At 36.9% G+C, this 26,043-nt stretch overlaps 1 pseudogene; it reads left to right on the forward strand.

The window, feature by feature from the left end:
• The first annotated feature begins 5,173 nt into the window (after positions 1 to 5,173).
• On the forward strand, positions 5,174 to 20,448 carry LOC104590936 (wall-associated receptor kinase-like 1; annotated as a pseudogene).
• The last annotated feature ends 5,595 nt before the right edge of the window (positions 20,449 to 26,043 follow it).

Raw genomic sequence — 26,043 nt, forward strand, 5'->3', positions numbered from 1 at the left:
TTTCATCGTTCTTCGTTGTTTCTCTGATTGACATCTATCCTGTTCAACGGCACAAAGAATCTTCTCAGTTGGTGATTGATCTCTCAGGTACCATGATTGTCCTTCATTTTCAATATCAGAAAAGCCCTTTTGTCCCTACAGAGTCTACAGACCATTCATCCAAAAACAGAGAGCGATGTCTTCTTCTTTTGCAGCTGCATATACCCACACCCCAACTCACCTTGCCGGTAAATAGGTAAGTTCATACGGTCTCTTCTCCCATGGTTATGATATGCAATCTTCTCTGTTTTTTTTTTTTTCCATTTTTGTTACCCCCTCTAACGAACTCTGGATTTTGAACAGGTTTGAAATCCAATTTTGGACCTGAAAAACTTGAGGTTCTGAGTTATGAAATTTCTGGCCTTGTGTTGAAAAGCGAAAAAGCTTTGCTGATATAGTAGTTATTCTTAGTTTGAAAAACAAAAGCATACATTGTAAGCGAGTTACCACATTTGGTTTAATGTATAACAGTATAAGTGAGTTCCCTTTCAGTTCCTTTCTGAAAGGATTCTGAGACTGAGAATCCCCAGAATTGATGCCAAACAGGGCCTTAGAGTTCCATTTCTTAATGCTTGGTTGCATTTGCAGACACATGCTTTAAATAATAACCCTACAAAATACCTCTATCATACTTGTGCCCTGTATTCATTTTTTCTTTACTATCTATATGCTAGTTTAAAAATCTTGTCATTAGAATATGTGTTAATATTCTGAATTTTTTTTGGAGTGAAGATCATTCAATTTATCTACTTATTTATCTTTTATTTGCCATTTTTTTTAATTCTTTTGTTGTTGAGACCTATTCATAGATCTTGTTGTTGATTTTGTGTATGGGTGGGTTTGCATGGACTAATTTTAGATTTTCCACTCATAGGCATTTAATTTGCCTTTATTTATTTTAGTTTCTTGAAATTAGATTTTTAAAACTTGTAACTTATGTTGTTTACTTTGTGGAGAATCAGCCCCCCACAAGACTGCCCCCCACAATGTTCCAGACCATCCAATATATTCAAATTGGTTTTAATTTAGATTTGTTCCAATCCAAACCTGCTCCATTGATACCTGTATTCTTATCTTCTATCAATGAACTGGATATTTGTTCAGTTTGACCCAATCCAATATAAATCCATTATGGATGGATGGATTAGGTCCAATCCAATCCAATAAATACTTTGAACCATTAAATCTGGACTAATCCAATTCAATATGTTTTATTGGTCCATCCAATTCATCCAAATTGATTTTGATTTGGTTGGGGTCCAACCCAAAATTGGTCCACTAACACCCTTAGGGAGCTTGATTAGAATGGCAATTTCCCTGCTTTTACGATATTCCAAGAAAGATTCCATGATCCAGACAGAGAAAATGAATATGTCTAAATTGCCTACTGTAGAACGAGTTCAATCAGCCCCCCCACAAGACTGCCCCCCACAACGTTCCACAGCACATCCCTGCCGTATATTGGGAATATCTCCCGATGATGACATCATCATTTCTGATATTATAATCGGGAGATGTTCCTAATACACAGTGGACACGTGCTGTGGAACGTTGTGGGGGGCTGATTCGGTCTCCTGTAGAACCCAGATTAAGTACTTGAAAGCTACTATAAAGGGAAATCTCTAAGATCTAGAGACAGACTCACAGAAGCAAGAAACAACTGAGACAACTTAATCTGAATAGGGCTGAGCGTACTGGAGGCTCTTAGTCCATCCAAAAGCTATGTATCTCTTTTTTTGTTTTCATATGGCTGAGAGAACACTATTTAGAAACTTAGCACCCAACGTTAGCCTTAGGAATGAAACAACTGAATAAGAACGTTGGGTGGATTGCTCTCCAAGAGACTGAATGAAGTCCCATCAGATTGAGACAAGTGTTTCATTGATTAATAGTTTTATGGTTGATTGGCTTTAGCAGATGCCAGTAAGCTTTACGAGCACCTATGTCCACTTATCCCCTTCAGAAGGGGCTTGAGTCGGTTGACCGGTAAGTTTCTGTGTTCTACAGATAATCTGCGATTTTTCAAATAAGGTCAAATGGTCGTCAATTTTTTTCTATAATTATTTTAATGAATTTGATCTCGAAAATCTACAACATTGTAGACTGTGGCGTTGACGTGGGCAAGCCCAGAGAAGCAAGCTCAAGGCTTTTATTTATTTATTTTTACTTAGAAACCTGCTCACATAAAATCTGAAAACTCAGTTATACTCACATACCACAAGGTAGATTATTAATGGTCTTTACGTAAATCAGATGCTAACAATCATGATACACCACATAGCCTCGTGTGTGGGACCACGTGTATATAGATGACGTGGCGTATTATTATTGATCCAGTATTGCGTGTACGTTAGGATGCTTACTTAAAAATTGAGGATTATATTAATCATGCCCACTCTTACCGTCTAATGGTCTTACCAGTTACCACTTACCACCAATGTAGTGGGCCCTGCAATTGGGCCTTGTGAACTTCTACCCTCCAGACTCCAGTTCAGACCATAAATTAGGTCAATAGGAAAAACCCTCGGAAACAGTAAAATTTAATTTGAGTCTTTTTTTTTTTTTATAAGAAGTTGACGATATTTTAATAATTAGGTCAATCGATCGTGTAGGTTGGTTTTATTTCGAAGAAGAAAAATAAGAGAAAAAGAAAGGTCTTCCTAATCCTATATTTCAAATTTTTAACGGTCCGTTTTCTTTACGTGAAATGTCTGGACTATTTCCATTCCAATTATTTAATTGAACGCCCATTCCCAATTTTTTATGGAATGGCATTCCGTTTTGAGGGAATGAAATCCCAATTTTTTATGGAATGGCATTCCGTTTTGAGGGAATGAAATCCCATTCCAGCTGTTTTTAATTTTCATTTCAATACCAAACAGATTGTGATAATAGGTCATTTCAATTCCAATTTCGAGAAAAAATGCTTCTGCTGTTAGCAGGGTTACAGTAACACCTTGTGACCTCCAATCAGATTAGAGCGGGTAAGGATATCAACAAGTTGTGTTTGGTATGGATTTGGGTCAACTCCAACCCCAACTCGATTCCGATATGTGACGTGGGGTTATCGAACCAGACCTGCCCCATCACATATATATATATATATATATATATATACCAATGCTGCAATGTCACTCATACAAATAAATTCAAAACATCATATTAATTGTTTTTAATTTCTATTGCTGTGGTGTGTATGTTTAATTTGAGGGTCCTAATGTGAAATCCCTAGAGTAGTCAAGAGTAGACCTAGCAAAAATTTGACCTAACCCATGAATCTGACCCAACCCGAAAAATAGGGTTAGGGTCTCTTATTTAGCTATTTATTCTTTACCCTTTATTGTTTATTTTTTAAATTCTTAAATACTCAAGTTTTTTTATTTTTTTTTATTTTTGGAATTTTAAGATCAATTCATTTAATTTTGGTATTTTTTATTATTTTTTAAAAATTTCCATTATTTTTTGGATGGCCAAAATGACCCATAGGTCAATCTTAACCTAAACATTTAGAGTTAGGGTCTAGTATTTGCCAATCGAACCCGAAATTCAACCCGAACCCAACCCACCCACCCACCCAATTGCCAGGTCTAGTCAAGAGTCAAGACTAATAGAGAGGGCATTTGGTACAATGGCATTGCGTTGCCATTGTATTTTGGGTATATTGATCAATACACATCTGTGAGAAATATGTGTTGCCACATTGTATGCCGGTGCCATTTCAATTAGAAAAATACATGTGTATAAAAAACATTAATATGACGTTTTAAGTAGATGTAGCAATTTGTATTGATCAATTAAAAAATTTGTATTGATCAAAGAAAAATACAACCCTCTATATACAGTTTTCAATCAATTTACTTAATCAAAATTTTGTCTATTTAGATTTAATTTACAGGAAATAAAAATGGAAATGTCATTTGCAACTACTTTCAGTCAATTCTGTTCTCTGTTGGAAGAAGGAAAATATGCTCTTGCAGATGAAGAATCCGGACACCATTGTCTACTCTTTTCATTATAATGAATGCAAACATTGTTTGGTAGATCTACAGGAGCTCAAATATTATTTCTTTCGAGAAGATTGACTTGATATGAAATGTTAACATACTTTTGAAAGAAACAACGGCCATGCCCTTGGTATAAGGTGGTTATATAACTATTGCATGACGATATAGAACAAAAGATTAATTGTGTAAATTGATTTCAAACTATGTGGTGTTTTTGTAAAATAGAAACAGTAGGGTAGGTTTGAATAAAACCGTGGAAATATAATGGGTGTTTTAATAATTGACCATTTCCTTTAGTATTTTGTTTTTTTTTGTTAACATTAATATGAACTCAAGGGAGGAAGGGTGGAATCTTTCATTTTATTAGGAGAAATTGCAGATTAATACCTTTGTACTCTGTGCCTAATTTCACCTTGGTCCCCAAACTTCAAAATGCGTCAATTTAGTACTAAAACATTTAAAACATGCCAACTCAAGACCTACTGATAACCAGCCATTAAGTGGCATATGAAAAAACACAAATGACTTTAGGTGTCATCTAATTTTCTTTATCAACCATTGAAATGCCCTTTACCTGAGAAGTTTGAACCATCTCTTTTTCTCTCTTCTCTCTTTCTCTAATCTCCGTTTCTCAATTCTTCCAACTCCCATGCCCGGGTTTAATGATGTAACCATTATCATTCCCTTGCAAAACTCAATATCCAAAATTTATACCCTTGTTTCATTTTCTTGAGGAAGAAGATGAGGAATAAAGTTTTATTTTGAAGGATAATTTTGATATTTTAAGTCACGCATAATATCACATGATACCACATAACTGAGAGTGACAACTAGTTAACGGTATGTACTTAAGTTTGAAAGTTTAAGTACTGAATTGGGGCCAAAACGAGACTAGGCCCATAGAGGGTTTATTTTGAGTCACATGGTATATTTACCCTATTCACCTTTTCATTGATTCACATATCACAATATATAATTGTGAATATCACAATTAATCACGAAAAACCGATTTTTTTATTCAAGTTAGTATACTCGATAGGCAACCCAACCTGCATGCATATAAACGAGTATAGGAGTGATAAAATGGAAATCACCAAACGGAAGCACCGAAATAGTATACTATCTTAGCAATGGTTCTGGATCTGGTTATGCTGCTGCTGCTGCTGCTTTATCAGTTCCTCGTCTTTTCGTTGTGCGGCCCAGCAACTGTAACAGCATCATCATCAACCATGCCGCTGCAGGCAAAGCCCAACTGCGCTGACAAATGTGGGAACATCACCGTTCCCTACCCGTTTGGCATCGGAGACGACCCAAGCTGTTACAGAGACGGCTTCAACCTATTCTGCAACAATACTTTCACCCCTCCCAAATTATTTGTTTCCAATATCAGCAACATGAGAAAAGATAGAAACTTATTCGTATCTGATCCTTTCCTAGCGGTGGAAGTTACAGAAATATCATTAGAAGGCCAACTGCGCGTCTATTCCTTCATGAATTGCATTTGCTACGACGATTCGTTTTCCGGGACTAACGCTTCCCCAATCCTGGCTACGAAGGTAACCCTTATCTGCAACATGGATGTCAAGGTACGTAATCCATATGAACAACTTGCTCTTGAATCTTGATTATAATATAACCAGTCTTTCTATCAAATCACTGGTAGAAACTTGATCGTCAATTTCTATTCCGGCCAGTTGATCGAACTTGTCATAAATGGATGGATTGCTTTCAGATATAAATGAATGCTCGAATGGAACAATGAACGATTGCTCATCATCAGCGATTTGCACAAATATGCCTGGGACTTACAACTGCTCTTAACATCCTGGTACAGAGGGGGACGGAAGAAGAAATAGACGCGGGTGCGTTCAGATCCTAGTGCTGCCTGACCCACTGCCCCCGCCTGCTCACACAAAATTGGTGGCGGTACAAGTAATTGTAGGTAATATAATGAAAGTCCGAATTTACTTTACTATTGGCCGATATGTCTCGGAAAATCGCCTGGTCATTGGTCAACCAGGGATCTGTCAGTTGTATCTTTTCGTAACTAGACATCTAATTCGGATTAGTTGAACCTAGGGGTGTCAATTGGACTGGATTTGGTCGTCCAATGTGAGTCTGAACCTTCCAATCTAATCAATGTTTTGGATTAATTTGAATTAATCCAACCCAAACCAATATAAATTTGTTATGGATGGATCAGGTCCAATTCAATCTAATAAATAATTTGAACCGGATTGGTCCAATCCAATGTCTTAGTGGTTCGTCCAATTCATCCAAATTGATTTTGAACTGAATGGGGTTCAATCCAAAACCGGTCCAGTTTGAACGTGATGGCTAATTCAGATTAGAGGTTAGGGGTGAAACTTTTGCAGGTTAGGGTTGGGATTTTGCTAAAATTTTAATGGGCCTAACCCAAAGGCTGACCCCAAAACAGCATAAACCGCTCAGTCCAATCCAACTCGCACCCCTATTTAGGGGTAGTCATTTCAGCCTGGTCCAGCCCGGTCTAACTAGGAAAAACTGGTCTTGGACCTGGGTTTTTGTTTTCAGGACCAGGTTCATGTATGTTCAAATATTTTATATATAAAGTATATAATATGTATGTATATATATTATTTTATGTTATTTTGTCTTGGACCTGGGTTTTTGTTTTCAGGCCCAGGTTCATGTATGTTTAAATATTTTATATATAAAGTATATAATATGTAATGTATATATATTATTTTATGTTATTTTGTAATATGATATTTATACACATATTCCCTCAAAAAAAATTTATATACAAAATTGTATATTATAAAATGTATAAAATAAATTTATATGCATATTATATGTTATTTAATGTAAAATATTATATAATTGTAACATTTAATATAAAAAAGACATAGGCGGAGAATTATACAAGCCTGTCCCAGGATTATGTTTCAGGCCCCTAAACCTGGGATAGTTCAGGCCTGGACCTATAGGCTACAGCCTTTAATACAGCTGCATAGCCCAGCCCAGTCATGACCAATGCAGATTTCTGAATTCCACTGCAACCTATAAATATTCAAAATGTCAAAACCCCCACTCTATACACCGATGTCCGCTCGTAAATTAGCATCAATTCCGACCTGGCACCTACCCCAATTGTACTCTGACATGACCAATGATAATGCCCATGACAATCACAAATACATGGCACCCACAGCCATTCAATAAACACTATGGTTGGCATTGTATGTAGGGATGCATGCCAGGTAGGCTGGACTGGGTTTATGGTCAACCCAGGCCCAACCCTAAGATTTGGATCTATCGCTCAAATTATGATCAAGTCCAATCTTCCCAATATGAACACAACCAGCCCTGAAATTTGATGTATTTGAGTTGGGCACAAGCCAAAACCGGGCTTGAGTTGGTCAATGAGACCACTCTAAAATTTGACACATGTACGTATTTATATGCATTTATCCAACTATGTGTGCATATGTGTATGAATATATGTAATATATAAGTGTATATAATTGGGCTGAGTTGGGGCTATTTAAGTATTAGGCCTGGGTCAACTTGAAAAATAGCAATGCCCAAAATCTTGTAATCTAGTCTCAGTCTGAGGACCAAAAATCCAAGCCCAAATGATTAATAATTAAGGACTGTATTAATCTGGGTTTAGGTTGGCTTCACCTAAATTGAATCCCTAATTGAGAAATATCATTGATTCCACAGTCCGCTAAACAGCTATCTTCAGCTAATCCACATTAAAAAAGAAAATATGCATCGAGAGAAAAAAAAAGTAAGGAAAGAGTAAGAATGGAGAGTAACACTTAGTACTGGTCTAGGTCTGGGTGGAGAGTGGAGACGGTCCCCAACTGATATGAATCAGTCCAAAGGACCCAAAGTCCCAAACCAGACCATTTAGTATCCTTATTAATCTCAGAACGAGTCCCAGCCCAGACCTGGTACCAAATTTATGTCCTAGGTTCTTATACTAACATTATTTTATTCGCATTTCCATTTTCACTTATTTGTCCTCTTACTGTTGTAATTTGTGACTCCTTAGCTTCCATTGATTTATGCAGGTACATGTATAGGTGTTGTAATACTTGTTGTTGGTTATTGGTTGTACCAAGTACTAAAGAAAAGACAAATCAATGAACGCAAAGAGAATTTCTTCAAAAGAAATGGTGGTTTGTTATTGCAACAACAAATCTTATCCATAGAAGGCAATGTTGAGAAAATAAAGGTTTTTACGGCAGAAGAATTAGGAAAGGCAACTGATCAATACAATGAGAACAGAGTTTTTGGTCAAGGGGGACAGGGAACAGTTTATAAATGTATGTTATCAGATGGAAGGATTGTGGCAATCAAGAAATCAAAAATATTTGATGAAAGTAAACTTGAATAATTCATTAATGAGATAGTCATCCTTTCCCAAATCAATCATAGGAATGTGGTTAAATTGTTAGGGTGTTGTTTAGAGACAGAAATTCCTCTACTAGTCTATGAATTCATCCCTGGTGGAACACTTTTCTATAATATTCATCATAGAAATGAGGATTTTTCATTGTCATGGGATAATCGCTTAAGAATTGCCACTGAAGTTGCAGGAGCAGTTGCTTACTTGCATTCAGCAGCTTCCATACCAATATATCATAGAGACATAAAGTCTTCAAATATTCTCCTAGATGACAAATATAGAGTTAAGGTTGCAGACTTTGGGACTTCAAGATCAATTGCAATTGATAAAACCCACTTAACAACAATAGTGCAAGGAACTTTTGGATACTTGGACCCTGAGTATTTTCAATCAAGTCAATTCACAGAGAAGAGTGATGTTTATAGCTTTGGGGTTGTTCTTGTGGAGCTACTAACAGGGGAGAAACCAATTTCTTACACTAGACCTACAGAAGGGAGAAACTTAGTTACATATTTTATTTCTTCAATGGATGAGAATTGCCTTTTTGAGATTCTTAATGCTCAAGTTGTAAAAGAGGGTAGAAAAGAGGAGTTACAAGTGGTTGCCAACCTTGCAAAGAGATGCTTGAGTTTAAATGGAAAAGAAAGGCCAATAATGAAAGAAATTGCTTCAGAGCTTGAAGGGTTGAGGAGGTATGAAGGATTCACTCAATTTCAAAGGAACATTCAAGAGGTGCAATTCATCATGGATGAGCCATCAAGTATATGGGGCACAAGTTCACCTTCAACCGGATGTAGAAGTTTAGAGAGTGGTTTTACTTTTCTGAACCACACCCATTCTTTTCTTAGGGCATTTTGGTGTTGTAACTTGTAAGGCGGCATTTAGTAGCGCTGAATCCATCTCCGAACCCTACAAATTTTGATTTTTCAATGGTTAGAGGTCATTTGGTTGCATCTCCAATTGAATTGATTCTCTGAATGCTGATAAAACTCTAAATTCTTCAGATGCAAAGCTACGGCCAAGCGCATTCGGAGGTGGCAGGTGAAAATCGGTTTCCACCCATTCCCTCTATTATTTTGGAAAACCCAGAATTTCAAGGAGAGAAGGTCCAATCGTCATGTTTCTCCCTCCTCTCCCTCCCTCTCTTCTTCGTTTTCTCATCCCATAAAGCATTTTCTTTTGGGAAACTTTTATATGATGTCAGAAACTAATCATAAACTGACAAATTTGGTTAACCAGACCTTTTGGTTCAATTTCATTGATTTGGTTTGATTTTTCAGTTTTTGATTAAGTAATTAATTAAAGTGTTTTACTCAAACATGATATACCATGACAAACTTAATTAGCCATGATAGAGTTAAATAACCTAGTTAACCTTAATAAATCTAATTATTAATTTAACACATATTTAACCTTAATCTATATAAATTAAGTTACCTATTTAATTTTAAAACCTTAAGAAATATGATTAACTTAATTAGCCTAATTAGCCTCAATTATAGCTAATTTAATTAAACTAAGTAAGCAATTGAGGTTAATTCCATTCTAACCGGCCAACTTAATAAATACTAATGTATTATCATAAACTTAATTACCTTTAAGTGACTTAAGTAACCTACTGAATCCTAATTATGTCAATGAATCTTAGTTAACCTAATTAACTCAATTAACCTATTTGACTATAGGTATCCATAGTCAAAATACCATTTAACTAACCTACTTAATTTATTTAACCAAATTACCCTACGTTAACATAAGACTAGGCTAGGAGGTGGCTGCCATTTCAGATTTGTGAAGGGGAGTATAGTGTACTTATCCCTTTTATATCAAAAGTCCATTTAAATGCAAATTTACTTCTTTTTTATTGATATAATTTTACATCTTATTATCAATGTAAATATGCATTGAAAAATGTATTTTCTGTCATTTGTCAATGCATAAATGTAATGTTGCCAAACACAGGTAAAAGACAACTAGAATGCAAATTTACCCTGAATCAGTTTACACTCCTTTTTCAATATTGTTTCCAAACTCAGCCTTAAAGATTATTTATAAGAATTGTGTGCAAATCACCTTAATCTGTATACTTGAGTTGTCGTAGGCTAAATACAGTTTGGCAAGAATAATCATGGCAGATTTGGGGGCTTCTGAATAGGGGAGAGCAGTTGTTTGAGTGTGTATTTAAGTTTTTGTTTCAGATGAAGGAATTTGGGAGCGAGAAGAGCTTCTCCACCAATGCTTAGTAGCCTAGTTTGTAGCCTAGAAAAGGGATAGAAGTTGCTTATATCTTCACCGGCAAGTCGGCGTGGACGTCATATATATGTTGGGTCTACGTCCAAGATATAATTTTTAAAGTGGGGCCTGGATTGGCCAAACGCTATCCAACCCATCTTTATTACACCCCTAGCTTGACCGGGTTATTGTTTTATCAAAATTAGAAATCATATGCTAATACATATTTTACGATGGCGCTTGATAAATATAAAATCTTGAATCTGAAAAGCTAAAAAAATGTTAAAAATGTCTGAAATCTGAAAAGAGCTATGATGCTTTTATACTTTTTAGATGTGCTGAATAGATAAAGTTGTTTGTATTGGACCAACTATTCAATATTTGAAATTCCTTGATTTTATTATTTTATCCTTAAAACACACTATTTGATAATTTTGAGTTCAATTTGTACTATTTCATATGAAATAATTTGTGAATTTCAAAATAATATTGAAATAATATGAATAAAAAATAAAAAATTAATAAATAGTAATTAACACATTTAAAATTACTAAAAATAATTGATGACTAATAAAAAATATTAAAGTAATTAATACTTAATAAAAATTAAAATAATTAATAATTAAAAAATAACACAATTAAAATAAAAATATAATTAATAATTAGTAATTTACACAAATAAAACTTAAAATAATTTAAAAAATAATTACTAATTAAATATTAATAATTAAAAAGTAACACAATTAAAATTAATAAAGATAACAAATGAATAATAAAAATAATTAATCGGTTTTAGGGATTGTTGATCATCGTTCTTGTTGCGAAGGCTGAATAGGGCGGTGGTATTCCCCCCTCCTTTCTCTGGTTACTCTCCCTCTAAACTCTCTCTCTCTCCCCTTCTTCTTCTTCTTCCAAATGCCCAGATCTGCTATTCATCTTCTTCCTCTTGTCATCGAACAGGGAGTGGTGGGGAACTGCGGTGGTAGCTCTATTCAATTTGCTTCTATCGGCCGATCCTAGCAACATCAGTTGCTCTTCCTGGAATCGCACTTGCAAAAGAGGATGTTCAAAACTGAGGCAGATTGGTCGATCCCAAAATCCCAAAATATAGTGGAGAAAAACAAACAAATAAGTAGATTTGATTTGAAGAATAGGGAGTAGAATGTAGACTTGAGTTTCAAAGCCTAAAGAAAATAGTAGAAAACAAGAGGTAAAATGGAGATTTGGGTTGAAGAACATACCTTCGAGAAAAGCTTGATGGTGGTGAGCTCTTTTTGCCGGGTTAAATGAGGGACAACGCGGAGCATTTACAAAATTGTAGAGGCCTATTTTTGTCTTTAAGCGTGGTCTGAAATGCATCTGACTGCGTTAAGACGTTGGTTGACCTCTTTCGATTTCAAATCTAAAATGGAGTTTTGAACCCATAATCAGGCCGGACTCTTAACGTGCATAACATCTGAAAAGCAGTCAGAGGTCTAAAAAGAGTTATCAAACGCACCCTGTCTCTATAGGTGCTAACTTTATTGGTTATTCCCATAAAACATAATTGACCAATCATAGTTCTCATTTTCAATTTATTTCAGCCAAACCTTGAAGTGTAAATTTGATGGGGTCAAACCGAATGCAACCCAGTCCAATCGGAAAAAGAAATAGGTTGGTTTAATAATAGGTTAAATATAGGGATAGAAAAAATGTCAAGCCAGTACATAAGTTACGTTGGGTAAGGTTTGATGCCTTGGGATCAATTCCAAGGTTTTAAAACCGGACCAGATAGCTAGGGAACCATTCCGGGGATTGGTCCCTGGGTCAAATGGTTTAATCATTTGTTTTGCACGGATGGCCTGTTCTGACTTAAAAAATAAGAAAATAAATAATAGTAAAGGATCAAAAACTATTGTCCAAGTCGATGGTTCAATGGTTTGACTGCTTAGTTCAGCGGGCCACTGATCAAATCAATGGTTTTTGACTTAAAAACAGTTTTAGGATGAAAGAGAGCAGTTCCTTATTTTTTTTTTCCAGTTTGATTTTGAAAACTATGATCAATTCCATCCAAACATAAACATTAAGGTTGTGTTTGGTTTGAAAGAAAATGTAGGAAAAAGAATAGAAAGAATATTCTTTTATTTTTTCAAACCAAACACAGCCTAATTATGATTCCTTTTTTTTCATTTTCGTAGTTATTAAAACAACATTTGAGTCTTATGCATCTCCTGTTTATAAAGTGGTTGGCCTTACATGAATATGCTGGTGTCTTTTCTCAGTTTCTGCACATGTTTCTAAATTTATTAAATAAGGTTGTAACCTAATCAATCCAACTTAACCAACGTAACTTATGATTCAGTTGGGATATATGGTCAAGAGCACCACAAGATCAAGGTTGGGCTGGCTTAGATTAGGGTTGAGGTTTTAAAACATTAGGTTGGAGTAGGGTTGACAACAGCCCAATCCAATCTAAGTTGCATTCCTATTTTATAATTGGGAAAATTCTTAATTAGTGCCCTGTACTTTGGGCCTAGTGTCACAATGATCCTTGAACTTTAAAACACGACAGTTTAGTACCCGAACTTTCAAAATATGTCAATTCAGTATAGGAATGGCAATAGGGTGGGGCAGGGCGGGAATGAGGAGCCTCTCCTCATCCCCACCTCCATGAAAATCTCCATCCTCATCCCCATCTCCACTAATAGGGACAAGGTTATCCCCATCCCCGTAACTTTTTATAATGTCAACCATTTTGTTTTTTTTTATTTAAAAAATAAAAATAAAATATTTAAAAGTTACAATCATATTAGAAAAAATTCAAACATATTCAACCATATTATTTTTAAAAATATTAATATATAGATGGATGTATAGATATAATACATATATGTGCATGTGTACATATATACATATATTAGCAAGGATCCCATAGGGTGGGGGATTGGAGTCCCTGTGGGGAGGGGAGTGGTCTCCTCGTCCCTGCCCCATCCCCACCAATGGGGATGAAAATTTCCCCATCCTCGTCCCCACAGGGGAAAATCATCCCCACCTCATTCGGGGTCGATCCCCATGGGGATCGGCGAAATGGTGAAAATCGACATCCCTAATCTAGTATCTATCATTAACCAATTGTTAATAAGTCATTAAGTGTCATTTGAAAAAGATACAAATGCCCTTTAAGTGTCATCTAATTTTCTTTATTAACCATTCAAACGTTAGCAAAAAAATGAACAGTCATTGCCTCTTCTATTCAAGAAAGTTTGGGTCATGTCTCAGTGAGCATTCTAGTGACCCCAACTTTCTTAAATGGAAGAGGCAAAGATTTGAGACTGTTCATTTTTTTTCTTTGCTTTAATGGTTCATAAAGAAAATTAGATGACACATTTTGAAATTCCACTTAACAGTTGCTTAACAACTAATTAACAGTAAGTACTAATTTGGCACATTTTGAAAATTCAGGTACTGAACAGTCACATTTTAATGTTTGGGGACCAAAGTGGCATTAGACCCAAAGTATAGGGTACTAATCGAGAATTTTCCCTTCATAATTTTTCTCCTCTTCATGATGGTATTGCCTTTGGCATCTTATTTGTACTATCTATCAATTCTTTGCTATATTAGGGAATAAAAAATAGAAGGCAAAGCATACACAAAGTAAAATTCTTTCAATAAAATGAAGGGCTTCTACTTAGACAAAAACTTTCTTCACATGATGCAACTATAGAAGTTGCAAGGATATTTAATGAAGAAGAGCTCAAAAGGGCAACTAACAATTATAACGAGAATCGAATCCTAGGTCGTGATGGCTATGGTACAATGTATAAAGGAATTTTTCCTAACAATAAGATAGTTGCCATTAAGAAGTCCAAAATAGTTGATGAAAGCCAAGTTGAACAATTCATCAATGAGGTGATTATTCTCTCTCAGATTAACCATAAAAATGTAGTGAAGCTTTTAGGGTGTTGCTTAAAGTTCGAAGTTCCACTATTAGCATATGAATTCATTACTAATGGGACCTTGTTAATTCCATCATATTCATGATGAGAAATACAAATCTTCAATTTCATGGGACAAATGTCTAAGAGTAGCTGCAGAAGCTACATCCGCACTTGCATATATGCATTCTTCCGCTTCTCCTCCACAAGATTCCCTTTCGATGGTTCCAATTGTGCCATACCAACACACCTGTTACCCGATTAGACTCCATCATATGAAGCAAAGCTGTTTATCATCCAATCACACCAAATTTTAGCCCTAATTCCTTCATTTTACCATTCATCCATTAGAGATTTCATTTGAACACATTTAATACTATGACACTTCTCAAATGAAAAACCTATGATCCACAAGTTCCTAATACAAGATTCCATTTCAAGCCCTCTCATTGGTCAAAACACCCACGACATAGATTCCATAAATTCCAACACCTTTAAAATCACCAGACACTCCCATTAGATCCCACATATTCCAAAATATCCACGGCCCAAACTTTAGACACAAAAATCCCCATTTCGCCCTTCATATGCAAAGATTCTGAATTGACCACTCTCGTTACTCATTACACTCAAAATCTTAGATTTCGATCGTGACACCTCTCCCAAGACATTCAAACCTTCCCAAAATATTCAACAACCACTTGATTGACTACGCATCAAAGTTTAGACCTCAAAATGTCCATTTTACCCTTCGTACACAAATATTCTAAATTGACCACTCTCGTTGCTCACTACACTGAAAAGCTTAGATTTCGATCATGACACCTCTCCCGAGACATTTAAACATTTCTAAAATCTTCAACAACCACTTGATTGACCACCCACCAAATTTCAGACCTCAAAATGTCCATTTTGCCCTTTATCCAAAAAGATTCCAAATCGATGGTCCTTATTAGCCACCATTCTCAAAATCATAGATCTCCATCACGATAGCTCCCCCAAGACGCTTAAACTATACTAAAACCACCATCAACTTCTTGATCAACCATCCATCCAATTTCAGACCTTAAAATACCCATTTTGCCCTTCGTACGTAAAGATTCTAAATCGACAATCTTCATTAGCCAATATTCTCCTAATACGAGATCTTCATCGAGATACTCCATCCAAGACCCCGAGACCTCCACCAACTTCCTGATCAAAATCAACAATCCTCGTTGGTTGTCACTCTCCAAGTCTAAGATCTTCACCGAAACACATTATCTAGGACCTTCAAAAGCTACCAAACCCTATCAAAACCTCCTGGTTGATGATCCATCATATTTTAGACCTTAAAATGATCATTTTACCCTTGGCTTAAAAAGATTCCAAATGGACCATCCTCATCGCCCAATACGCCCCAAATTCAAGATCCATCATAACACATCATCTGACACTTCCAAACCCCATCAAAACTTCCCGATCGATGATCCATCACATTTTAGACCCTAAAATGACCATTTTACCCTTACCTTAAAAAGATTCCAAATGAACTATCATCATTGCCCAATATGCCCCAAATTCAAGATCCATCATCACACATCATCTGGCACCTTCAAACCCTGTCAAAACCTCTCGATCATCGACCTGGTAAACTTCAAGCCTTAAAATTACCATTTTACCCCTCATCTATAAAGATTCCAAATTAAGGGTTCTCATTTACTACTACTCTCTCATTTCAAGATCTGCATTGCAGTACACCCTCTAATACACCTAGACCACGTAATCATCTTCCTAGACACCCGAATAAACCATCCTCCATTTTTAAACCCAGAATCACCATTTTACCCTTCTATTAAGAAAAAATCCTGATTCGATGACCCCTATTGCTCAATACACTCCAAATCACGATTTCTTACTCGGACACACCTCTCGAGGCCATCAAACCCCATCATTGCCCTTTTTATACAGCTTAGAACCCTCTTGGAAAATTCCATTACAAAATTCCCCATTTTACCCCTCCATCTATGTGGATTCCAATTCGTGCGATCTAGTTAGTTGAGAAAAACCCTAATATCTTGAGTTTTAATCTTAACCCTTGAATCTTGCACAGTAGGCCCCTTAGACTTGCCCTTTCATTACAAAAACCCCCTACACATCTTCAATTAGGACCCTACACATTTTGGAAAATCACTTAAAGCCTCCACTAAACCTAAAATCAATCCTAGCCCTAAATCTGAGCCCCCTTGCTTTTCCACCCTAGGATCGGCCTAACCCTCACTTCCAAACCCCGTAACCCTAAATTCTAAAACCATAGCTGTCACCTATCCATTCACCCCTCAAATTCAAATTTTAAATTTAAAACTCCCCTCATTCTAGGCATTAAAGGGAAGGAGACAAGGAGAGCAAATCAAGGGGAGTTGTCCCCTAGCCTATTAAATTTGGTTTAGGAGGAGGAGCCAATGAGAAAAAAAAGGAAAACTGAGAAAACTCTAGGAACCTTTCCATCCTTAGATTAGCATCAAAACATCCCAACCCTCTATCCTTTCCAAACCTTAAAGAAATCCTAAGAGAAACCCTAACTAACCCTCTCCTTTTTAGTTCAAGCCTAATCAAACTAGACCTAATTTAGTTCTAATGAGACTAAACTATCCCAACTGAACCAAACCAAACTGGCCCTATCCCATTCGATTTAACAATAAAAAATAATAAAAAAAAGAAGAAAAAATCTACACTAAAAAACCAAACCAGCCAAGAGAAGGGCGTTTTTTGGGGGATTCTCTCCCAGACTTTCCTCCTCCCTCCCTCACTCCCTCAAGCTCTCACCATCAAATCCATCCATCTTCTTCCTCCTTTCTCCCTCTCTCAAGCTCCCACCACCGAACTCCACCTTCCTCCTCTCCTCTCTGCCTTCTTCCTCCACCACTGAACCTACCCATCTCCATCTCTATCAACCTCTATCAACACAGCACCACTGAACTCTCCCTCTCATTGTCTTCTTCCAGCTCTCCTTTCACCTACACCCCAATTGAAATGCCACCATCAAATCTCCATGCCCCAACCAAAAACAAAAGAAAGAAAGGTAAAAGAAAAATAGAAATGGATCTCCATTCGGCTGGAAAAGAAGAAGAAGAAGAAAGAAGGAAAGGAAAGGAGCAAGTCCATTCACCATTTTCGGCTAAGGTAAAGAATCCATTTCCCTCTATCTCTCTCTCACCAAAATCCCTCTCTTTCTCTCTCTGATATCCCTCTTTAGCCTTCTATTTCTCCAATTGAAATCCACTCACTCATGCATCACCCTCTTCTTCATACTTCTCAACCCCAAACAGAAACCTAGCTCCCATCAAAACCCTAGTTCTATTAACCCCAAAACAGAACCCTTTTTCTTCCTTAAACCTTCTCCCTTCCAATAGTCCATCTGAACCTATCCTCTATCATCATTCAATCTAAGAAAAAAAAAAAGAAAAGTCTCAATGCAACCTTGGAGAAGTAGTCCCTCTACCCATTCGATTCAAGCAAGGTTCAACCTCAAAAAGAGACGCCAACAATTTCAATCACTTATCTTGTAGGGTATGTCAAAAGGCCACAAAGAGGTGAGCCCCTCACCTCATCATTTCTTATTTTTTATTTTTGTTTTATTTTAGTATTTTTTTTTGTTTTCTTGAATCTTCTTAATGCTCTAGGTGTTCTTTATTTCATTTCAGCATTGATTTTTTTTTTTATTGGAGGATGTTTGTTATTTTTTTAGTTAATTTATTGGTGACTTGGAGTAGAAATTATTAAAACACTTTGTTGACTGATTTTGATAACATTCTATGTCATTTATTAGTTATTTAACATAATTATAATCAATATCATTGCTGAAATTTCTTCTCTCGTTGTATTTAAATTCAGATTTGTCTAGTTCAATGAATATACATATTGAATCCTTTTTTATTTGAATGTTAGAATACATGCATAATAGTATTTCAGCTCTATGTTAAATTCTAGTTCAAGTTAGTTTTTCTATCTTGTTTACTATTTTGTTTTGTCTCCTTATTTTATTTTGTTTTAAATCATAAGTGTAGATTGTGCTTAGTGAGCCCTAAGTGAGGTGGTTCATAGGGGATTGATTCCCTTGTGTTTTGATTTTTTTTCATTAGCCTAGTAGGAATGAGGGGACCTTAGATAAAGAAGGAGGATGCATGTAGTTGCCTAATGTTTTGCTCCTTTAAGGGTTTTCCTCACCCAAAAAGAGAATGAAAGGGTTGAATCACTTGGGAAACAAGCTCACCATGACTATCCTTTTTGATGGGCAAGGTTGCTAGAAATCTAATAGATTTTTGTTTTCTTTTGTTCTGATTCTTTCTATACCAAATTAGGGGAATGGTACTATATGTTGAGTATGAGAGAGGGATGCCTAACACCTTCCCTCTCTCCCATATAAAGTACCTAGAATAGCCTCTTTTGGGATCACATGAGAGTCTTGTTTTGTTTCTTGAACTCGGGAGGCCGACCACTCCCATGTGTATGGATGGGTGGCGGCTCCTTACACTTCAGCCGTGAAATGAACCCCAAACTCAATTTGGATGTTCATAGCTATTTTGCATTGTGACACCACTCATCATAACTCTGTGTATTCACTAGTCCCAACCCCGACTACTGCACAAAAGATTGTTGACAACCTAACTCGTTGGGGTTCTGATTTAAGTCCCCATGGTGAATCTCGTTGGTTGAGCGGTTTTTGGGATTGGGGCCATGTCATACTCTAGGAATATAATATAGAGTTAGAGACGACTAGGATTTATTCATCTATTTTGTCATCTACTTATGATTATGATAGACCAACTAGAATGAATCATGCCTTATGGTAAGGAAAGACGTGACATAAATCTTCTTTTTGAGGAGTTAGAGTTTTTGATCAGCACACATCCAGGCTTCCTATCATGGCAGAGAGAAATTCCATGGTGGAATCTGAATTGTATTGTCCGCACCGATTTTCTTGCCAGTTCAGATTTTATCAGACAATACCAGGATCTCCCAACCATGAACATGTCACGCTTGGTGCAGTTGAAGCTTATCATTGTTGGAGGCCACTTTTAAGAGAGGACATTGGGTCCAAGTTCATTGTGCCACTACATCTTAGGGACCCTCAACGTTGAACCATGGCAAGCTATTCGGGTTGGTGGTATAGTGAGGTTTTGTCAGTTCTATGACGACTCAAAATTGAAGTTCTGGCTAGTAGTGAAATAAACTTTTACCATGTTGATCTCACTAGGGCACAAGAAGACATGCTTGTCATGTTGAATGTTTGTGATAAAAAGGTGAAGACAGGGGAAGAAGCAAGAGTGGATGATGCTCAATCAATGACGGATGTTGTTCCACCTTTTGCCCCTTTAAAGCGCCAACAACCCAAGAAGGATGATCATGGTGAATCAGAAGGTGAAGTACAGTCGCTTGAATTCTTTAAGTGTCAACAATGAGCCAGCCATGAAGATGACTTTGCTTCCAAGAGCAATAATTTGATCAAGACCTCATCATCAATGCCCCCAGTAAAAAGTCGTATGGAGAAAAATGCTGGCCACTAAGCCTAAAGGGTCACAAAATTTACCTTCAGGAGGGACACATAACCCTATCTTGGTGGACTCTGATGATGGTAGTTCATCTTCTCACCATGGCTGATTTGCACCTATATATAGGTTCACAAGGTACAATTCCCCTTTCTTCCTCTCCCTTTTTATTTAATTGTTACTTGGTTATATCTATTGCAACTCCAAAGAAGCTAGTTACACAAGAAGTCATTAGTAATCAACAAGTGGAGACAAGCATGGGGCATGATTCCTTTGCTTCTAGTGATGATGAGGATGTCAACAAGATCATGCGTTCTGCATTGGAATAGTATTTGACCAACTTCATTTAGTCAATGCTCAAGGATCCTCATGATATGATGAGGACTTAGGTTGGCAAGAGGCTACCAATACTTTCTTAAGTCGTGAAGAAACGATTCCATGTGGACCTTATGCCTTTTGAGAGGTGGGTGGATGTTTTTCTGAGGCACAATGATTATTACCTAGCCCACCAGCAAGCCATCGAAGGGGGAATTTCCCTTAAAGAGAAGACTTCTAGAATGGAATCAATCGCCAAAAGCATTGCAAACCAGTTAGTGTTCCAGGTTGAGATTCAAGCAAGGTTGAGTGATGATGGCACCCAAGTAGAGACCCTCAAGAAGCAGCGATGTGAGCTGATAGAAGAGTTGTCCAACTTGGAGGATGGATTAAAAGAGTTAGAATCCACCTTGCATGATTTGCAAAGTCGAAAGGCAAACTCCATTATCGATTTATCTGCAATTAAGTTGAGGGAACAAGAACTCAAAGCAATGACCATGATCCCTATGGAGAATCTTGAGACTTGTAGAGTCCTTCGAGAGGCACTTAATATGAAGGCATCAAACCTTAGAGTATTTGGCTGGATTAACTTTGATTGCTTAGAGTAGGCTAGGATAGTAGATTAAATCTTTGCAAACTTTTGTAGTAGGCATTTAAGAGATATCTTGATGTTTTATTAGTCTAACTTCTTTAGAATCATTCATGATGCTCTTGCAATGTAGGATCAATTTCTTTATCTCTTTTCCCTCCCAGACGTGCCAGAAATTTGTCAACACAAATTTTGTGATGAATTTGGAGCACAAAAATTAATTCAAAGAAATTTAATGTTTTTCTTTTTTTTTTTCCTGTAGAAATGTAAGTGGGATACAAACTCTCCTTTTTTTGAAAAGAAAACCCTTTGATTCTCTTTTCACGAATACAACCCGAACTTGTACTTGTAGCTTGTCATGGAAACGATCCGAAAATCTTGACAACTTGTAGAAATAACTTGCAACAATCAATTGTACGTACACAAGATAGGAGAATTTTCTTTCTTTCTTTTTGTTGTAATAATTTGATGGAGCTTTTGATTGTAGCAACTAAAGGCCAGAATCCTTTTGCCGATGCGGTATAGAGCTATAATGGTTTCGGAGCTTCAATGGTTGAGGAGCCTAAATTCCGACTCATCTCTTGATCTTGATGCAACCATCCCTTCTTCTCCCCCTTTTTTTTTGAAAGAAATAAGAGTAGGCCAAGGAACTGAGGAGCCAAAGTGTGAGAACTAGAGAAAGGACAGAAAGAGAGCTAAGGGAGGGCGAGAACTTCCTCCATCTATTTATAATGTCTTCTCTTAGACAAGTTCGAATGAAGACTTGAATTCAAATTTCAAGCAAAGTGCCACTTGGCAAAGGGGTAGGGCCCATGCAGCTTTAAATCCTCTTAGTGGGCCCAATAGCCTATTTTAATTTTATAGTGAACCCTATTTACTTTACTTCCTGGGCCAAAAATTTACATATCAACAAATAACCCCGAATTTGGTGGTTGTTATTGTAATTGGCAATGCAACCACCGACTTGAAAAGTTTACACTCTAACAAACAAGAGCAAGAATTTGTTGGGTTGTTCATAGTCTAAACTTATGTAGACCATGAGTTTTTTTTCTCATGTAGACTAGGAGTTTCTTTCTTGTTTTTTTTTGCTGCTCACAATTTATACTCATGTGGGCCAGGGTTCTTTTTGGGCTTTTGATTTTGCTTCTCATAGTTTATACTCATGTGGGCCAGGAGTAATACACAATTTTTGTATTTGATTTGGCCGTTCACAGTTTATACTCGTGTGGGCCAGGAGTGATACAAATAATTTATTTTGTGACTGCACCTTTCAGGTTGCCTACGTACCCTTAGAGGGATCAAGTCATGATGTAGGTCACAAAGTGATTTGTACTTGCGAATTAGGGCTTTGTAGATAGTTTATACTCATATTCAGGAGTCTTGTAAACAATTTATGCTCGTATCTGGGAGCATATTTGAGTTACTTTAGAAGTTGAATAGTTTACACTCATACTCAGGAGTCTTGTAGATAGTATATGCTTGTATCTGGGAGAAAATTTTGGAGTTATTTAAAAAGTTGAGTAGTTTATACTCATACCTAGGAGTCTTATAGACAATTTATGCTCATATCTGGGAGCAAATTTTGAGTTGTTTAAAAGGTTAAGTAGTTTATACTCATACTTGGGAATCTTGTAAATAGTTTATGCTCATATCCAGGAGCAAACTTTGAGTAAAGCAGTTTATACTTATGCCTAGAGTCTTGTAGATAGTTTAGGCTCATATCTAGGAGCATATTTAAGTTACCTTAGAAGTTGAATAGTTTATGCTCATACTCAGGAGTCTTACAAATAGTTCATGCTTGTATCTGTGAGCATAGATAGTTTAGGCTCATATCCAGGAGTGGATTTTGAGTGAGTTTTTTTTTAATAGATAGTTTAAACTTGTATCTAGGAGCCTAGATTGTTTAGGCTCATATCTAGGAGCGAAATTTGAGTGTTCCCCTTTTTTATTAGATGGTTTAAGCTCATATCTGGGAGCATAGATAGTTTAGGATCATATCCACGAATGAATTTTGAGTGAGTTTTTTTTTTTCTAATAGATAGTTTAAACTCGTATTTAGGAGCATAGATAGTTTGGGCTCATATCCAGGAGCGAACTTTGACTCATTTTCTTTTCGTGTAACATGTGACTATGTGCACAACTACACATCCTCTAGAAAAGAAATTCCTTTTGTATGTACTTTTGTAGAGTAATTGGAAGTCGAGGGACTTGTTTCAAAACTTCATTAGTTACCACTCTCGGTGGTTGGGTAGCAATATTCTTGCCTTGTCTTTTCTTGCTTTTGGGGGGTTTATATGGTTGAACATTTATTTTAATTTTCTTTGATTATCCTTAAGGTATAGTGGATTGGTGTGTCACATGATGCTCCCGGCATGTAATGATGATCCAATCATATTTTGAGAGTGACGTGGTAGACCGGGGTGAAGGAATTTCCTTGGGACTTAAAGCCTATGCTTGTGCTTGATTAGTACTACCATTAGTCTATGGGAACAAGTAGAAGGGTCATTGGGGATTTGTGTTTGATTTAGTGATGCCCTTGGTGTAACTTCATAGATGACAGGACGATGAGGGCATTGGAGAGTTTCAAATTCAAATGATCCAAATGTAGCGGTTGTCATGTTTGAGGTCACTATGTCCTCACTTGGATCTAGTTCGATCACTCATGACTTAGCCAATTGCATTATCTTGTCTTTAAGGACAAAACATTTCTTAATTGGGTGGCTAATTACCCGATGGTAATGGCAATACTTTGGGTGAACAATTTTCCCTTCCTCTTCTGGCCGTTTACTATCAAGAAGCTCTATAAGCTTTTCAATTTAAAGGGCATCCAACATCTCTGAGACATCTGAGTCAGGGAATGGATACACCTTTGCTTCCAATTCCTTAAGAGTGTGTTTTTGATTTTCTTTCTCTTGCTGAATATTTGATTTTATTTCTTTCTTGCTTTCTTTCTTCCCAATAACCTTGAGAGGGGCTATTGAGGTTGCTAGAACTTGCATCGGCCTAGACAATTTCATCTCATTTTCACCATCTTTCTTTTCCTTTACCCTTTAGAAATCATCTAAGTAATGTTCTCCGAAGGTAGCCAAGCTAAGTTCCATCTCATGGGTGCGAGTGGCCAATTCATCAAATGTTTGGGGTTTTATTTCCTTGAGGATGTAATGCAAACCCCAATGCTTGCCTTGGATACAAGTACCAATAGCTAAAGCTTCTAAGAGCTTGCCTCGATAATTGAGGTAGAGATTTCTCCACTTGTCAATATAGTCAATGACAGGTTCATCTTTTCTCTATTTTGTGGTAGTGAGTTCGTACATGCTTATAATACATTGAGTACTGTAGAAGCAATCCAAGAACTCTCTTTGTAATTGATCCAACTATCGATTGATCTAGAAGGGAGGTCGGTGTACTAGTCAAAAGCATTTCCTTGTAGAGATCGTACGAATTGCTTTACCATTAAATCACCAAAAGTTTAGACATTATTGCATGTCTCTACGAAGTGAGCAATATGTTGCTTAGGGTTACTTTTCCCATCAAATTGTTGAAACTTCAGGGGTTGGTACGCTAATGGAATAAGCATATGATCAATGTGCTCAGTATATGGCTTAGTATACATTGAGGATGATTGTGAGACACCTCCATACTGAGCACGTATTGTGTCAGCTATCATGTTTTGGAGTTGTTGCACTGAAAGAGAGGCAACCGAAGCATATTGGGCATCCCATATGTTAGTACGTTCTAGAAACTCCTCTTAGGGAGGGTTTACTTGCAGGGTGAACCTTGGTGGGTGTGAAGGCCCCTGGTTGGATGTCGTTGTTTGCATTTGTTCCATTCGGTTCATGAGGGAAGCAATTTGAAGGTCCTTCTCTTCCACCGTCTTTGTTAATTTAGCGATGGTTGCAACCATCTTAGCAAGTTGCTCTTCCATTGTAGCTCATGCCATCATGACGGGTGCTACTGAAGTGTAGGAGTGAGTTTGCATGTAATCAGACCGTCCAATCGTAGGAGAGTTGGGATGGGAGCCAGACCTTGAGCCGATATTCAATTCCACACTCGACATGGGCATTCCTCCACTTGGATGCTTTAGTAGATTTGTTATTACGAACTCTTTCATCGGGGTTACCCACTTTGAATTAGTGTCCTTTGCCGTCATCAACCGTGAAGGTCCATCTTTGGCATTTCGGACTTTTGAAGGAACCTATTGAGTTCCATAAAAGGCAAGAGTTGTAACCAGCTGTGAATCCCTGGACCTTGTCGTAAGGCGGGTGATTGGTCTCTCGTAGTTGGAGGCTAAAAATGCATTTGAGCCGGATGAACTTGAGCTATATGTGGCATTTTTTCTTGTTCCCAACGAAGCTTGAAACGGTTTTCTTTGGAGCCATGTGTCCAAACTGCTTGAAAAAACAAACTTGATGTTTTGACTTGAGAGACGAGAGGAAAGAAACATCCCATTAGGTGTGGTAGAAATTTATTGACACAAATTTCGTGCTAAATTTGGAGCACAAAATAAATGCGGACAAGTTCAAAGAAATTTAATTTTTTTTTTTTGCAGAAATGTAAGTGGGATACAAAGTCATTTATTTATTTTTGCAAAGAAAACCCTCTGATTCTCTTGTCATGAATACAACCCGAACTTGTACTTGCAGCTTGTCACGGACCAGATTTGAAAATCTTGACATCTTGTAGAAAGAACTTGCAACGATCAATTATACGTCCACAAGATAGGAGAATTTTCTTTCATTTTTTTTTTGTTGTAGTAATTTGATGGAGCTTTTGGTTGCAGCAACTCAAAGGTCAGAGTCCTTTTGCTGACATTGTACAGAGTTGTAACAGTTTCAGAGCTTCAATGGTTGAGGAGCCAAAATTCCGATTCTTCTTCTCTTGATCTTGGTGCTGCCATCCCTTTTTCTTCCCCTTTTTTTTGAAGAAATAAGAGTAGGCCAAGGAATTGAGGAGCTGAAGTGTGAGAACCGGAGAAAGGACCGAAGGAGAGCTAAGGGAGGGCGAGAGCTTCCTCCATCTA

Source organism: Nelumbo nucifera, chromosome 2 (assembly GCF_055504915.1).
Source record: "Nelumbo nucifera cultivar China Antique chromosome 2, China Antique-T2T, whole genome shotgun sequence".
NCBI lineage: Eukaryota > Viridiplantae > Streptophyta > Magnoliopsida > Proteales > Nelumbonaceae > Nelumbo > Nelumbo nucifera.